Below are 17,891 nucleotides of genomic sequence, written 5' to 3'. Positions count from 1 at the left end.
CTAAATAAAATCTGTTTCTTAATCTCTATACGACTATCATTAAATATATACTTTATAAAAATTAAAGCTAATATATTACTAATAGATTAAATATTATTCTATCTTATTAAGTCTTAGATAAAAATATATAAAATAAATAATTTTTAAAGAACTTTAGTAATTATATCGTCTTTAAATTAGATTTTAAATATCTTATATATTATCGACGTAGATCTATTAAGATATTAAATAATAAATTTAAATAGAATAATTAGATAATATTTTATAATCTCTATTTATCGATTAAATATAATATTTATATTAATATAGAGATTTACGCTAATATTAAAATATATAAATACATTTATAAATATATTTATAAATATATTTATAAGAATAGCGATTAGATTCATTTTTAAATAGAGTATAAAAGTAATATATATTAAAATAATATAGACTTAAATTAGATAAATAAGATTTAAGAGTATTAAGATATATAGTAAATAAGCTTTATAAAAGTCTATTAAAGAATTTATAGCTTTAAAGTATACAATTATAATTTTTCTATTAAATAATTATTTATTTATCTTTCGAATTAATTTAATATAATATTTAATATTTAATAATAATCTATTTTATATAATTAATATAGAATATAAACGCTAGATTAAACTAATAGTTTTCTTTTAATTAAATAAATAATATTAATAACGAAGATAAATAGAAGATTTTTTTTATATCAATTTATTAATATAATATATCTAAAAGAAGAATAGACGAGATATATTTAAATAAAGTTTACATTAAAGATATAAGAGTATTATTAAAAGAATATATTATATTAATTCGAATATTAGAAAACTCTTTTATCTATAATATCTTCTTCTAAATATATTAAATTCTATATTCTTTAAAGACTTATATATAATAAATAATAATATTTTTTTTTTCTATTATAATATCTATATAATAAAAGATTTAGTTTATAATAATATTAAATAAAATTAAATATTAAATAAAGTAGCGGCTTAGTAGAGAGAATATTACTTATAAAATTTTTTGATAATAATTCTATTATAATATAAATCTAATAACTCTCTAAATCTATAAATTAATTATAAATTAAGATATATAGATAATTCTTTCTTTATTAAATAAAAATACTTTAAATAGAATATAAATAGCTTATTTCGCTAATAATAATATTAAAATATTATAATTTTTTTAATATAGTATTTCTTTTTTTATATACTAAAATCTTTTATATTAAATATATTTTTTATTAGTAATTTCTTTAATAAATTAGATTATTTTAAATTATAGAATAAAAGAATAATCGCGCTAATAATACGTTTAAACTATTATAACTTTTTTTAATATAATATTCTTTTTTTAGCTATTAAAACTTTTTATATTAGATATATTCTTTCTTTTTTTACTTATAAAAAAATTAATTCTTCTTTTATACTTTATATATATTTCTTAATTAATACTTATTATTCTTTATTTAAATAATTTAATAATCTTATTTATATTCTTTAAACTTAATATTATATTTTTTCTTTATTAAATAATATTAGTATATATAATAGAATAAGATAGAGTTAAACTTAGAATTTTTAAATTTATATATATATTTAATTATAAATTCGAGTTCGCTACGCTCTTTAATTAGATTAGCTAAATTATTATAAATAAATAAATTAATATTCGTAATTATCAAGATCTCGCCCTATCGCGCCTCTTTTATTAAAAAAATAGATATATATTATTAATATATAGAATAACTTTTTTATTTTCTATTAAGATTTTAAAATCTTTTTTTAAATTATAGAACGAAATATAGGCTTTTAGATAAAAAAGAGTTTCTAAATTTAGTCTTATAATTATTAAAGCGTAAGAAATTCAAATATCGCTGATCAAAGTTCGCTTATCAAAGTTCGCTCGACAGTCGGACAGCCCTAATTAAAAAATAGATATATATTATTTAATTTTAGAATAACTTTTTAATTTTCTATTAGAATTTTAAGATTCTTTTTTTATATTATAGAACGAAATATGAGCTCTTAGATAGAGATTTAAATATCGCTTATTAAAGTTCGCTTATTAAAGATTACTTATCTATTAAATTTACTCGATAGCTCTAATTAAAAAAAAAAATTATAAATTTAATTTATAAATCTTTACTCGTATAATATAAATAAATTATTATCGAAGACTTCTATCTTTATTTAATTTAAATTTATTTAAGAAATAATAAGATTAGCTCTATTAAAAATATTAATCTTACTATTAACTTTAATCTATTTATAATTTAATAAAATTATAAATAAAATTATATTAATAATTAAAATTAACTTATATATAAAGTATATAGCTATTAAATTAATATCTATAATTAAATATAAATAAATTTTAATAATAATTAAATTATTATAGCTAATACTATTTAAAATATAATCTCTTATTTTAATAACTAACTTTTCTTTTTTAATAGTTATATATAATAGCTATAATAATAATAGTTATAATAGAAGTAGTAATAGTTATAATAATAATAGCTATAATAGTAATAGCTATAATAGTAATAGTTATAACGAGTAAAGACTTATAAATTAAATTTATAATCATTTTTTTTAATTAGAGCTATCGAGTAAAGAGGTATACGATCTTAAATAAGCGAACTTTAGTAAGCGATATTTAAATTTCTTACACTTAAATAATTATAAGACTAAATTTAAGAAAGAAAAAAAAATTCTAAAAGCACATATTTTATTCTATAATTTAAAATAAAAATCTCAAAATTTTAATAGAAAATAAAAATGTTATTCTAAAATTAAATAATGTATATCTATTTTTTGATTAGGGCTGTTCGGCTATTGAGCGAACTTTGATAAGCGATATTTGAATTCCTTGCGCTTTAATAATTATGAGACTAAATTTAGAAACTTTTTTTTTATCTAAAAGCTCATATTTCGTTCTATAATTTAAAAAAAAATCTTAAAATTTTAATAGAAAATAAAAAAGTTATTCTATATATTAATAATATATATCTATTTTTTTAATAAGGGAGGCGCGAAAGGACGAGATTTTAATAATTATAAATACTAACTTATTTATTCGCGATAACTTAGTGAATCTAATTAAAGAGCGTAGTAAACTCGAATTTATAATTAGCTATATATATAAATTTAAAATTTTTAAACTTAATTTTATCTTCTTTTATTATATATATTAATAGTAATAGTTATAATAGTAATAGTTATAATAGTAATAGCTATTAGAATATTAAATATATAATATATAAAACGAACGAATTAATTCTCTAAAATCTCTTTAAGACTAGATTTTAAATATAATATAAAATTAGATAATTAAAAAATATAAATATTAAAATATATAAAGATTATATTTTTATAATAATAATAGCTATAATAGTAATAGCTATAATAATAATAGTTATAATAGTAATAGCTATAATAGTAATAATTATAATAGTAATAATTATAATAGTATTAGCTATAGTAAACTAGAATAATAACTAGAATAGCTACTTATATTTCTAAATATAGAAATCTTAATCGAGATATTATATATATATATTATTTTATAATTAATATATATAATAGAATAAGATAGAGCTAAATTAGAAAATCTTAAATTTATATATATAGTTAATTATTAATTTAGAGTTACTACGCTCTTTAATTAGACTTACTAAATTATTATAAATAAATAAATTAGCGTTTATAATTATTAAAATCTCGCCCTTCTATACTTTTCTTATTAAATTATAGATATATATTATTTACAATAGTAATAACTTTTTTGTTTTCTATTAAAATTTTGAATTTTTTTTTTTAAAATTTTGAAACGCTATTTGGGCTTTCCGAAATTTTAAGAATTTTAAAAATTTGTCTTTTAATTATTAAAGCGCAAGGAATTCAAATATCGCTCACCAAAGATCGCTCACCTATTTACTCGATAGCCCATCAGGCTCTAATTAAAAAAATAACTATAAATTTAATTTATAGGCCTTTACTCGTATAATAATATAAATATATTATTTTATAGTATATATCGCTAAGATTTTATATTATATTAGATATGAAATTATATAAATATTAATATTCTATATCTTATTAAAGTATAATATAATATAATAGATTAATATCTTATATTATATTATATCTTTTCGACTAGTCTACTATAATAATATTAATAAAATTATACTTTAAATATTATATTATAAAGAGTATAAAATAATTCTAAAATAGCTATTACTATAACTTTATTTAGTATTATTTTCTATTAAAATTTAAAGATTTCTTTTTAAATTATAGAATAAAATATAGGCTTTTAAATAAAAAAAGAGGTTTTAAATTTAGTCTTATAATTATTAAAGCGTAAGAAAATCTAAATATCGCTTATTAAAGTTCGCTCGACAGCTCTAGTTAAAAAATATATATATATTATTTAATTTTAGAATAATATTTTTATTTTCTATTAAAATTTAAAAATTTTTCTTTTAATTTATAGAATATAATATAAGCTTTTATATAAAAAGAGAATTATTAACTTTAGTTATATAAATATTTAACGATAAGAAATTCAGATATCGCTTATTAAAGATCGCTTATTAAAATTTATTCGACAGCTCTAATTAAAAAAAGATTATGAATTTAATTTATAGATCTTTACTCGTATATACTAATAAAATTAATTACTAATTAATAAAAAAATTTAAATTAAATTAAATGTTTTTTTTAATATAATAAAAGATAAGATTTTTTTTATATTAGATTTCTATAATTATAATAATAATAAAACTTTAATAGCGAAGAATCTCGCTATCTTATTAGATCTAAGATCGAAACTCTCTAACTTATAGATTATTTTTTAAAAAAAAAGTCTTCTTCTTAATTCGCATATAACGATAACTTAAATATTATTATTAACTTAGATATCTTTAGTAAATTAATTAATAAGAGAAGATCTATATTAACTTCTAGAGATATAAAATAAAAATAAAATATAGACTTATAGTTTATTAATATCGGTAAAATTAATATTATATTATATTATTAATTAACGCTTAATAAGAGAAATCGATTATTTATTCTTATTATAAATAAGATTCATAACTCTCTAGTAAAGAAGTTATCTTCTTAAAAAGAATTATATAATTCTTATATATCGATTAATAAGTTATATTCTTATAGATTTAAAAAAAAATTAAAAAGTATTATAAATCGAATTATTCTATTTAGATTAGCGCTATTAAAATTATTAGCTCTAAAAATATTAAATAAAAACTCTTTATCGAATATTATATTTATTTAAATATCTTCGATAGAGAGAAAGTAAATAAACTATTATTATATTATTCTTATAATTATAAATACAAATTTATAGACGTAAAGATCGTCGAACTATTAAAGAGTTAAATCTATTTTATATCGAGATATAAGTTAATATAGATTAAGAAGTATTTAAATAAGTATTTTAAAAAGAATTTTATAACATCTAATTATACTTTCTTTATATCCCCTATTCTATTTATTAAGAAATTAAACGAGGGCCTACGCTTTTATATAAACTATTAAAGATTAAAAGTTATTATTAAGAGAAATCGATATCTAATTCTATTAATAGATAAGATTCTTATAAGAATTAATAGCTATAAATATCTTCTTCGATTAAGTATTATAATCGCATTTAATAAATTACGTATATACTTTAATAATAATATATTTATTATATTTATTATTTCTCTCGGCGTATATAAGTATCGAATACTCTTCTTTAATCTAATTAATAGCTTAGTTATCTATAAATAAAATATAAATAATATTCTATTCGAATATCTAAACGACTTCTACTAAGTCTATCTTAACGATATTCTTATTTATAATTAATCGAGAAAGAAATATATTATATATATTTGAAAGATTCTTTAAAAGCTATAAGAGGCTGAATTATAGATAGATATCTTTAAATATAAATTTTATATTTACGAGATAAGGTTCTTAAATTTTTTTATCTCGATTAACGATCTTTAAATAAAATCTATTAAAACTTAAGCTATTATTAAATAATCTACTTCTATTAATTTAAAAAAGATATAAATCTTTATTAACTTTTATAACTTCTATCGTTAATTTATAAGAGATTTCTCGAAGATTATAAATTAATAATAAAACTTATAGCTAAGAAAGTAATATTTAATTAATATTTAATCTATTAGAAAGCCTTTTATTTATTAAAAATAGCTATTACGAAGATTTCGATTCTATATTATTTCGATAAATCGAAAAATATTATACTCGAAATAAATTTCTCTAATTATTCTAACGATAGTATTTTATTCTATAATAATAAAAATAAAGACTTATATCTAATAGCTTTCTATAATAAAAATCTTATTTTAACTAAATATAACTATTAAATCTACGATAAGAAGTTATTAGTTATTATTTACTATCTAAAATACTAATATTCTAAATTAAAATATATCGATATCTCTATTAAGATCTTTACTACTAGTCGAAAAAATATAGTATATTCTATAAGATATTTTATATTAAGTAATACTATATCGTATTCGAATATAATATAAATAAGATTAAATATTATATTATTTTTCTAATATAAGTATAGAATCTTAGCGATATATATTATAATATAATATATTTATAATTAATATATATAAAAGAATAAGATAGAGCTAAGTTTAAAAATCTTAAATTTATATATATAGCTAATTATAAATTTAAAGTTACTACGCTCTTTAATTAGATCGACTAAATTATTATAAATAAATAAATTAGTATTCGTAATTATTAAAATAAGATAGTCGGATAGCTCTAATTAAAAAATAGATATATATTATTTAATTTGAGAATAACCTTTTTATTTTCTATTAAAATCTTAAGTTTTTTTTTTAAAATTATAGAACGAAATGTAAGCTTTTAGATAAAAAAAGAACTTTTAAATTTAGTCTTATAATTATTAAAGCGTAAGGAATTTAAATATCGCTTATTAAAGTTCGCTTACCTATTAACTCGATAGCTCTAATTAAAAAAATTATAAATCTAATTTATAGATCTTTACTCGTATTATATTATATTATAATATATATATAAGATATCTTAATTAAGATTTCAATATTTATAGAATAATTTAACTAAGATATATAGAATATATTTATTCTTCTTTATTAAGAGAGAGAAAATATAAGAAATAACTTAATATAGCTATTTATCTTCTTATTAATAATAAATATTTAAATAATAAATAAAATTATAAACGTCTTTATTCTTCTTCTTAAAATTATAATATAAAAGAATATTTTAAATTTTAAATCTTTAAATATTATAAGAATAAAATTCTATAGTTATCTTTATTTATATATTTATTTTAACGCGTTAGATAAGCTTAATAAATTTTATATTTATTCTTCTTTTAAACTATTCATTATTCTTCTATTCTATTTTATTATAATTCTTCTAAATATTTTAAATTTATCTCTATCTAATTAAACTTATTAATTATTTATAAATAGATTTACTATTCGAGTTATTTTAGATTTCTTTATTAAGATTAAATCTATTACTACTAAATCTCTCTAATTATAAATTATTAATTATCTCTTTAAATATTATAAAGTATTAATAATATATTTTAGTAAATTTATAAATATTAGAATTATTAAAATACTTTTAATAAGCTCGTTATCTTCGCTAATATAATTATTATAATTACTAATTAAGTTTTTATATAAAGTATTATTAGCTTTTTAATCTAATTTAATATATTAACATTTTTTTTAAAATTAAATTTAACTTATTTAAGCTCGTTTTCTCGATATTTTATATAAAGAATTATTATTAAAATATAGAATATCGTTAATAAATAATACTTCTAAATATTATAATATCTTTTAATTATTAAAAAAAATTATTTATATATAATAGTCTTCGCGAGAGAATAAAGAATATTATAAACTATTTAAATAATTATAATATATTTAAATTTTAATTTCTTTTATTATTTTAGAATTAAAGAATTCGCTAAATTATTAAAAGAAGCTTTATAAAAATTAGAAGTAAGATTATAATTAGAATAATAGTTAGAAGACTTATTATTTCTTTTATATTATTAAAATTAATTATAATTATTTTTATTTTTTAAATTCTCAACTTAAAATTTTATTACTTAATTACTTTTATTTTTATTTAATTAATTTATACGCTTAGCTTTTTATAATTAACTATTTATATTAATATTTTAATAATTTTAAAATATTCTTTTAAATATTTTTTAATAAATCTTTATCTATAATTACTTTTTAATATTAATCTTTTAATTTAATTTTTTTAATTTTATATTATTATAATTTAAATATAGAAGCGTAGCTTATTTATATTACTAATTTAAATTTAATTAAATTTAATTATAATAGATAGCTAACTTCTTATAAGCCGTTATAAAAGCTTTAAAATTTAGTTTTTTTTAATTTTAATTTTTTTAATTTTTCGAGTTTTTTATTTATATAATTAAATAGATAATTATAAATATTATAAATATAATAAATTATAGCTTTTTTTATTTATTTATTAATTTTATAAATTTATAAAAAGATCTAATAAGCTAAATTAAATAATAAATTTATTAAAAATTTATTAAAAATTATTTAGATATCTATTGAAATTCGAATTATATAACTCTTAATATCTTAGCGATTATATAACGTAGTTACGTAATACGTCTTAGCGCGTTTATATTAAGTTACTTTTTTCTTTTATAAAACTCTATAATTAATATAATTAAGTATTTTATCTTTATATTTTAATAGATTATAAATTTAAATTATATTTAATAACTATTTTAATAATAGTATAATCTATCGCTATAATTACGATTATTTTTAGATATTTATTCTTATTATAATAAAGATAACTATAACTATAGAAGACTTTATTAATTTCCTTAATATAGAAAATTTCTACTTTAAAATAATCGTTTTAGATTTAAATAACTATAATTAATTTATAATTTAAGAGCTAAAAACTATCGCTTAGATACTTTTACTTCTTAATTAAAATAAGATAAAGCGAGTTAAGATATATTATATCTAATTAAAATTATTAAAACTATTATATAATTAATTAAATTATATAATATTACTAGCTTTTCTATATAGAATACGCTAAATAAAGAAATAATACGCTCTTATTTATATATTATAAATATTAAAGAATTAAATAGCGAGTATCTAGACTTTATATTTATTTAATTATAAAATATTCGTAATAAAGACTAAAAATTAGTTATCTTAACTATTACTAAAAGAAGTATAATTTAAAAAAAAAAATTAGTTATAGCGCTAATTACGTAGTTTCTAATTATCGCTAATAAAGATATATTAATTAAAAAGATAAGAATTCTAATCTCGAAAGCGAAAGGAAAAAAAAAACTTCTATTATCGTAAAGAAGTCTCGATATAAGTATTTATTCTAGAGATAAAATATCTTAATACTAAGTAAATAACCTTATAATTAATCTTAAACTTAAACTCTAATTAAGTTAATTTTAGAGAAGATAATTAAAGTTTTTAACTATTAAAATAGCTAATATAATCTTAATAATATAATATTATATCTATATATAAGAGATAAATCTTTATTATTACGATATTCTTAAATTACTTTAATATTTTTAAAATTTATTAATTACTTAACTTCTTAATAAAATACTATTTATTATTTCGAGTATTAATACTAATTTTTTAAAAATAATTTAAAGATTAAAATTTTTTTTTAATTTATATTTAAGAATATTAAAGTAGAAAAATATATAATTATTTTTAGACGCTAGCGTAATTATCTTTATACGCTAAATATATAGATAAAGACTTTTATATACTTAGTAATTATTAATAAAGATATTTTTATCTATAATAAGTTTATTATATCTATATCTATATCTATATCTAAATTCTTATTCTTATTCGCTAATATTTTAAATTTTTAAATTAATAAGAAAATCTTATATATATAAATTACTCGTTATAATTATTTAAAATTTTAGAATCTTAAGAAATTAGCTAAAATATATATTAAAATAAACTTATTTATTTTACTCTCTAGAAATATATATAAATTATATAATATTAATATAAAAGTTAAATTATATAAATATTATATAATATTAAACTATTAGAAAACTAATCTAGTTTATAATAATCTCTAAAAATCTTTCTCTATTTTCTGTAATAATTATAAATAAATATTAATTTTTATAAACGATAAAACGCTTTATTTCGCTATATTCTTATTTTCTAATAAAAATAATTCTATAATTCTTATAATATCCAGTTTTTTCTAAATTAAATTAAGTATAAAAATTATATTTATATTAAATTTTATAATAATTATAATTTCGAGTATAATAATTATAAGATATATATTTTTTAACTTATTAAAGAGATTATCTAGAAAAATATTCTATTTAATAATTTTTAAATAAATAATAAATTTAAATATCTTAGTTAAATGATATAATATAAGATTAATATTATATATAAAAATAGTAAATTATTATAAAAGTATTAATCGAAATTTATATAAGCTTTTAATTATCTATATAATTTATAATTAATATTAAAAAAAGATATTATCTTTTATAAGACCTTTATAGATTATCTATCTAATATTTTATATATTTAAATTATTAAATAAATTATTTTTATTAAATATATCTATTTAATATTAATTAAATTTAATATAAGAATTATATCTATAAGAGGCGTTTAATTAATTATAAAATTAATTAATTTTATTATATATTAATATTAAATAATAAAATTTAGATTTATTTAAATATAATTTAAATTAATAATATTTCTTTTAAGCTTATCTTATTTAAGCTTAATCTTATTAAAAAAAGAGAGATTAATAATTAAAGTCTATTTAAAAATAAGAATAAAAATTATATAAATACGCTAGAAAAGATTATATATAAGTTACTAACTATTTCTTTAAGATTAATCTTAAAAAAAGAGTCTCGAAAAGAATAAGATAGAAAGTATTTATCGAAGTAATAATTATCTTAGTTATTATTTTAGTTAACGTCGTTAAAAGAGAATTCATTATTATTATATAAATCTCTATTAGAAAAATATCTTTATAGATATCTTTATAATAAGTATCGTTATAAGTACTATCGTAGATATATTTAAAAAAAATAAAAATAAAAATATTTAAAATTCTAAGCGAAAATATATTTGCGAGATTTATTTTAATAATATTAATGTTTTTAATATAAGTCTTAATAAGATCTATAACTAGATTTATAATTAATTAATAATCTTCTTTAAAGTAATCTAAATAATATAAAAGTCTTAAAATCTATTATAATCTTTTATTAAATTTATTCGCTTTTTTAAGTAAAGCTAATACTTCTAAGCTAATTAAGCTCTAAATCTATTAAGAGATAATAATAAATAAATATCAAAAAATAAAATAGAAACTTTTTATATAAAAAGAAGTTAACTTCTTTATAATTAATAATATTTAAATCTTAATAAATCTATTTTTAAATATATATATTTTAAGCGATAAATAAGTCTATAAACTTAAGTATAATCTTATAGAGGAGATAATATAATATAAAGTTTAATAAATAATTTATAATTTTAAATAGCGCGAAAATATAGATTCTAATAAGATTTTCGTTTTTATAATTAAGTTTATAAATTATAAAGCGATCTTTACTTTAATAATAGCTTTTAATTAAAAATTAAAGTAAATAAATATTAAAATCGCTTTTTTTTATAATAATATAAAGGAAATTATCTATATAATATAGTTTATAGACTTTAAGATTAATAATAAGTATAAGATATATAGATTTAAGAAAATACTATATAATTAAAAGTAATTCTTAAAAGTCTAATATAATATTCTCTTTATATATTTAAAGAAATTAGACTTTAAGCTTATTATAGCTAGTTTTTTAATTTTTATAAATAATATTATAATTATTATAATTTATATAAATAATATTCTCTTAATTAATTTTAATAAAATAGAAACTTAAGATATTAAAAATAAGTTTAATAATTACTTTAAAATAATTAATTTAGAATTATATATCTATTATCTAGATATAACTATTATTAAAAATTATATTAATTATATTATTCGATTTAGTTAAATAAAATATATTAAAAAGTTTCTTATTAAATATAGTATATAGAAATTTAAAAGTATATCTATTTTTATAGATATCGAAAGATATTAAATATATAAAGAGAACTTTTAAATCTTTTAAGTCTCTTATATTAAATATTAGTTAATTATAAGATTATTAATATATATAATACTTAATATAAGATTAGATATTATATTTATAGTCTTAATAATATTTTAATATAGTTTAAATTCTAACGAAGTCTATTAAAAAGCGATTAAGCGAATCTTTTATTTAGAAGATTTAAAATCTTTAAGTAATTATATTAATATCGATTAAATCGAAGATTAAAATACTTATTACTTTATATTTAAATGTATATTTAATATTAATAATAAAATTATTAATTAATTATCGAAGCGATAATTTATCATAGCGCTCTCGATCTATAAGACTAAATATATTAATTAAATATAAATTATTAAGAAAGTAATTTAACTACGCAATTTATTAGATTAATTTAATTTTAATAATAAATAAGTATAAGTAATAATTATTTTTTATAATAATTAAGACGTTATAGTACTAGCTAAAAACTTTTAATTTTATATCTATATTAAATATATTAATATTTAATTAATATATATAAAAGAATAAGATAGAGCTGAACTAGAAAATCTTAAATTTATATATACAGCCAATTATTAATTCGTTAGGTCTACGCTTTTTGATTAGATATCGTGGATAAATAAATTAGCGTTCGTAACTATTAAAAATCTCTTCTTCTACTTTTAACCTTTTAATAACTTTACTATTTTCTATTAAAATTTTAAGACTTTTTTTTTATTATAGCCCGAAATTTACGCTTTTCAATTATAAAAATTTTCAAAATTTGATCTTATAAATATTTAAAAGCGAGGAATTCAGATATCGCTCACCAAAGTCGCTTACCAAAGCTCGCTCACCAAAATTTACTCGACAGCCCCGATTAAAAAAAACGAGTATGAATTTAATTCATAGGCCTTTACTCGTATTATTATATACGAAAATAAGTTATCGTAGAAAATATTACTTTAAACTATATCTCTATTAATTAATAGATAATTAATAATCTTATTAAGACTCTCTATAAGAATAAGTTTAAGAGTTTTTATTAACTTATTAAGTTAAAATATTATTTATAACTATAGTCTAATAGTCTAATATAAAAGAGTTATTTACTTTAAAGAAGCTATTTTATTAATTCTCGTATTATAAATAATCGTCTTAAATCGCTCGTCGAGCCGTTATATTAGGCTTAGTACTATACGAACTCGCCATTTTATATTAATATAGCTATTTCTTTAACGCTATTATCTCTATCGTTCTAAAAACTTTTAAAGCTCTTTTAAAAGATCTATATCTATTTATTACTAATATCTCGAATATTCTATCTTTAAATTATCGCTATTATAGTTACTATTATTAAGAATTAATTATTTAAAATAACTCTCGTAGAGGCCTTATAGTCGACGAAATATAACTAGAAGAATTTCTTCTAATTATTTTAATTACTTTTATAAATATTCTTCGATCTTAAATTAATCGATTTTTAATATATATTAAATAGTCTAAAAATAAAATTTTCGAAAAATCGATTTTTAATAAAAAGTGAAATTTAGAGTATATTTAGATAAGGGCTATAGTTTAATATAATCATTTTCAAATTTCGACTTTTTATCTTATCTACTCTATTTTAGACGTCGCGAACTTTAAATCTTATGTTTTTTAATTTCGTTCGTATAAAGAGGTAGAAATATAAGAGATATATTTTTATATTAATTATTCGATATTAACTTATCTTAACTACTCGATATTAATTTACTTTTATTATTTAACATTAATGTTATCTTAACTATCTAGCTTAAACTTTACTTTAATTATTTAACGCTAGTCTTACTTTAATAATCTAACGAAAATCGACTAAGTTATTTTATCTTATCTACTTAATTTTAATATCGTTAATATTAAACTTCGTATTTATTAGATATCGCTTATAAAAGAATATATATTAATAGAAGTATTAAAATTCGAATTATATAACTCTTAGCGTTTTAACGATTATATAACGTAGTTATATAATACGTCTTAGCGCGTTTATATTAAATAGCTCTTTTCTATTATAAAACTCTATAGTTAATATAACTAAGTATTCTATCTTTATATTTCAATAATATCTAAATTAAATTTTTTATTTATAATTAAATTTTATTATTTAATTTTAAGTAAATAATTAATTTACTTTTTAAGAAGTATATAATATTAATATAAAGAAGTAGAGTATAGATTAATATCTAATAAGTCAAATTCTAATAAGTCTTAATATTCAAAAAAAATTTAAAAAAGTATTTTTAATAATATTATCTTTTTTTAGAAGACGAATATTTATTTAATATTAAAATACTTTTATTTTAAAATTATTTAATTTATAATATAAAAAAAAATCTTTTTACGCTAGTTACTAATATTAATATATATAATAATTTTTTAAATCTTAATATAATTAATAATATAATAATTAGAATAATAAAAAGAAATATTATACTTTTATTAAGGTTATTAATAGATTAATTAAATTTAATTAAATTTATTTCTTATCTTCTTTATTAATTTAACTTCTCTAAAAAAAGATTTATTAATTTTTTTTAATATTATTTAGAAGTTCTTTTAAAATTAGTTAAATAATATATATTATATAAATAATATTTTATAAGTAATTTAAAAACTTAAATTCTTTAATATTAAGCGAGTTCTTTATTATGAAAATAAAAAAATAAGTAATTAAATTTTTTAAAAAAACGCTAGATATTTCTATTATATAGAAGCTTTATTATATATTTAAATTATAAGATATCTTTATTATTTAAAAGAACTTATATTAGATAATCTATATTATTAAAAAATAAATCCCCTATATCGAATATAAGAAATTCTTCTTTATCTCTATTATTCGTAAAAAATCTATTATTAATTAATAGATCTCTAATAAATTTTCTATTATTTAAAAAAATATTATTTAAAATATTTATAATCTTTATAATAATTTAATTAAGTAAAAAATAAAAGAAATATTATTATTTTAAATATTATTATTAAACTTTAACTCTTAATATAGAGATCTATTATCTTTTTTAACTTATATATACTCTTATAATTTTATAATTTTAGAGATCTCTCTATTTTACTCGATAAAGATATTATTTAATATTTACAATTTCTTAATAAAGAAGTTTACTTATTTTCACTCTTATTTATATATTACTCTTATTGATATACTCTAAAATTTAATAAATTTAATATAATATTAAAAAATTTATCTTTTATTAAATTTATATAATAAATTTATATAATAATAATAGTCTTTTATTTCTATTAAGACTTAATATCTAAGAATTTAAATTATTATTTTTTAGATTTTATCGACTTACTATATCTTAAAAAAACCGTTATTATCTCTTCTTTTATCTCCTCTTCTATTATTTTCATATTTCTTTTATCTTTTTTATCTCTTCTATCTCTTTTATTTCTTTTACTACTTTTATCTCTTTTATTACTTCTATCTTTTTTATCTTACTATAATAAAATCTTTAATAAAAATTTTAATAGAGATTTTAATAAAGCTTTTAATAGAGTTTTAATAAAGTTTTTAATAAAGGCTTTAATAAAGCCTATTACTATAGCGAAGTAGCTTTTTATTTATCTCGCTATTATTACTTTAATAAAGCGAGATTTAATAATATTAATAGATTTAATATAAAAAATATAATTATAATCTTAATAAAACTTTTATCTTTTTTTATATCTTTAAAAAAAGCTAACTTAAGCTAATATATACTTTAAGATTACTTCTAAAATTTCTTAATAGCTATATTATCTAATTACTTCTAAATAAACTTAATAGTTATAATTTATTAAACTATATTTAAATTAAGAGTATATATATATATATATATAATTTCTATATCGAAGGGCTTTACTTTTATTTATATCTCTTTCTATTAAAAGGCGTAATCTAAAATATAATCGTTTTTATTAACGCGATCTTATAATTATAGTTAATATTTATATCTTATTTAAGATATAATAAATAATTATAATAAAGTTATAATTATATATATTATATTAAGAAATTCTAAAGTCTTTATTATAATTAGATATTATTATACTCTATAATATATTTTAAAGCTTTTCTCTTATTTCTTAAAGTCGAGCTTTAATCTCTTTATTTTATATATATTTAGATATTTAATATTTTATTATATATATACAAGTAAAGGCCTATGAATTAAATTCATGGAGTTGGATTTTTCTAAGTCAAATCGAATTTTAGCCCTAGCCCTAAGTTAAATCGAACTCTAATCGCTTGCTATGCGTTTTTAACCTACTTCTACCACTACAAAATTGATTTAATCTATGTAGTATACAGATACATATGTATGGAGAGAGGCGCGCTAAGGCCTAATTAGGAAGGTGTAATAATTGCCTATAAAAAATAGAGAAAGACTATATTCTTATGGCAAGAAGTATCGAAATACTGGAAAGAAATGGAGATAACGTGCTAATTAGTGGTGTGAATCCCATAATATCTCCTACCGCAGTGAAATTTTTCGAATAATGAAATAGCTGTAGATATCGGACGGTTTCAATTCGTCTAAATATGTATCGTTCCGGAGTGATGATTTGATGTGGAATCGTGGAGAGTATATGACGTGGGATCTTGGAGAGCTGAGCCGTGTTCTTGACGATGGTGGCCTTGTTGCCGCTTGGTTTCTCCGCAGTGTTCTCCGCATTTGCCTGTTGTAGTTCCTCCTCTTACTCCTCAATGTAGTGGGGATGATAGGCCAAGTTGTAGTGGTGTTCTCCGCTTGCTGAGTGATGATTTGATGTGAAACGGCCAAGTTGTAGTGATATTCTCCGCTTGCTGAGTGATGATTTGATGTGGAACCGTGGAGAGCATATGACGTGGGATCTTGGAGAGCTGAGCCGTGTTCTTGACGATGGTGGCCTTATTGCCGCTTGGTTTCTCCGTAGTATTCTTCGCATTTGCTTGTTGTAGTTCCTTCTCTTGCTTCTTAATATAGTGAAAATAATAGGCCAAGTTATAGTAGTGTTCTTCGCTTATTAAGTGATGATTTGATATAAAATAGTTAAGTTGCAGTGGTGTTCTTCGCTTGTTGAGTGATGATTTGATATGGAACTGTGGAGAGTATATGACGTGGGATCTTGGAGAGCTGAGCCGTGTTCTTGACGATGGTGGCCTTGTTGCCGCTTGGTTTCTCCGCAGTGTTCTCCGCATTTGCCTGTTGTAGTTCCTCCTCTTACTCCTCAATGTAGTGGGGATGACAGGCCAAGTTATAGTGGTGTTCTCCGCTTGCTGAGTGATGATTTGATGTGGAATCGTGGAGAGTATATAACGTGGGATCTTGGAGAGCTGAGCCTGTTCTTGGTGCTGGGGGCCTTATTATCGCTTGATTTCTCCGCAGTGTTCTCCGTATTCGCCTGCTGTAGTGACTTCTCTTGCACTGACTGAGTGGATTGGTGTGAGACCGTGGAGAGTAGGCCTGTTGTATCACTGCTGCTGATGACTGTCTCCGCTCCGCATTTGCCTGTTATAATTCCTCCTCTTGCTCCTCCTCTTATAGAGTATCAGACTGAGTAGCTAATCGTAGTTCGACTAT

Source organism: Letharia lupina (genome assembly GCF_014066315.1).
Source record: "Letharia lupina isolate WasteWater1 chromosome Unknown contig_1, whole genome shotgun sequence".
Classification (NCBI taxonomy): Eukaryota; Fungi; Ascomycota; class Lecanoromycetes; order Lecanorales; family Parmeliaceae; genus Letharia; species Letharia lupina.
Note: the sequence above shows the minus strand (reverse complement) of the source record.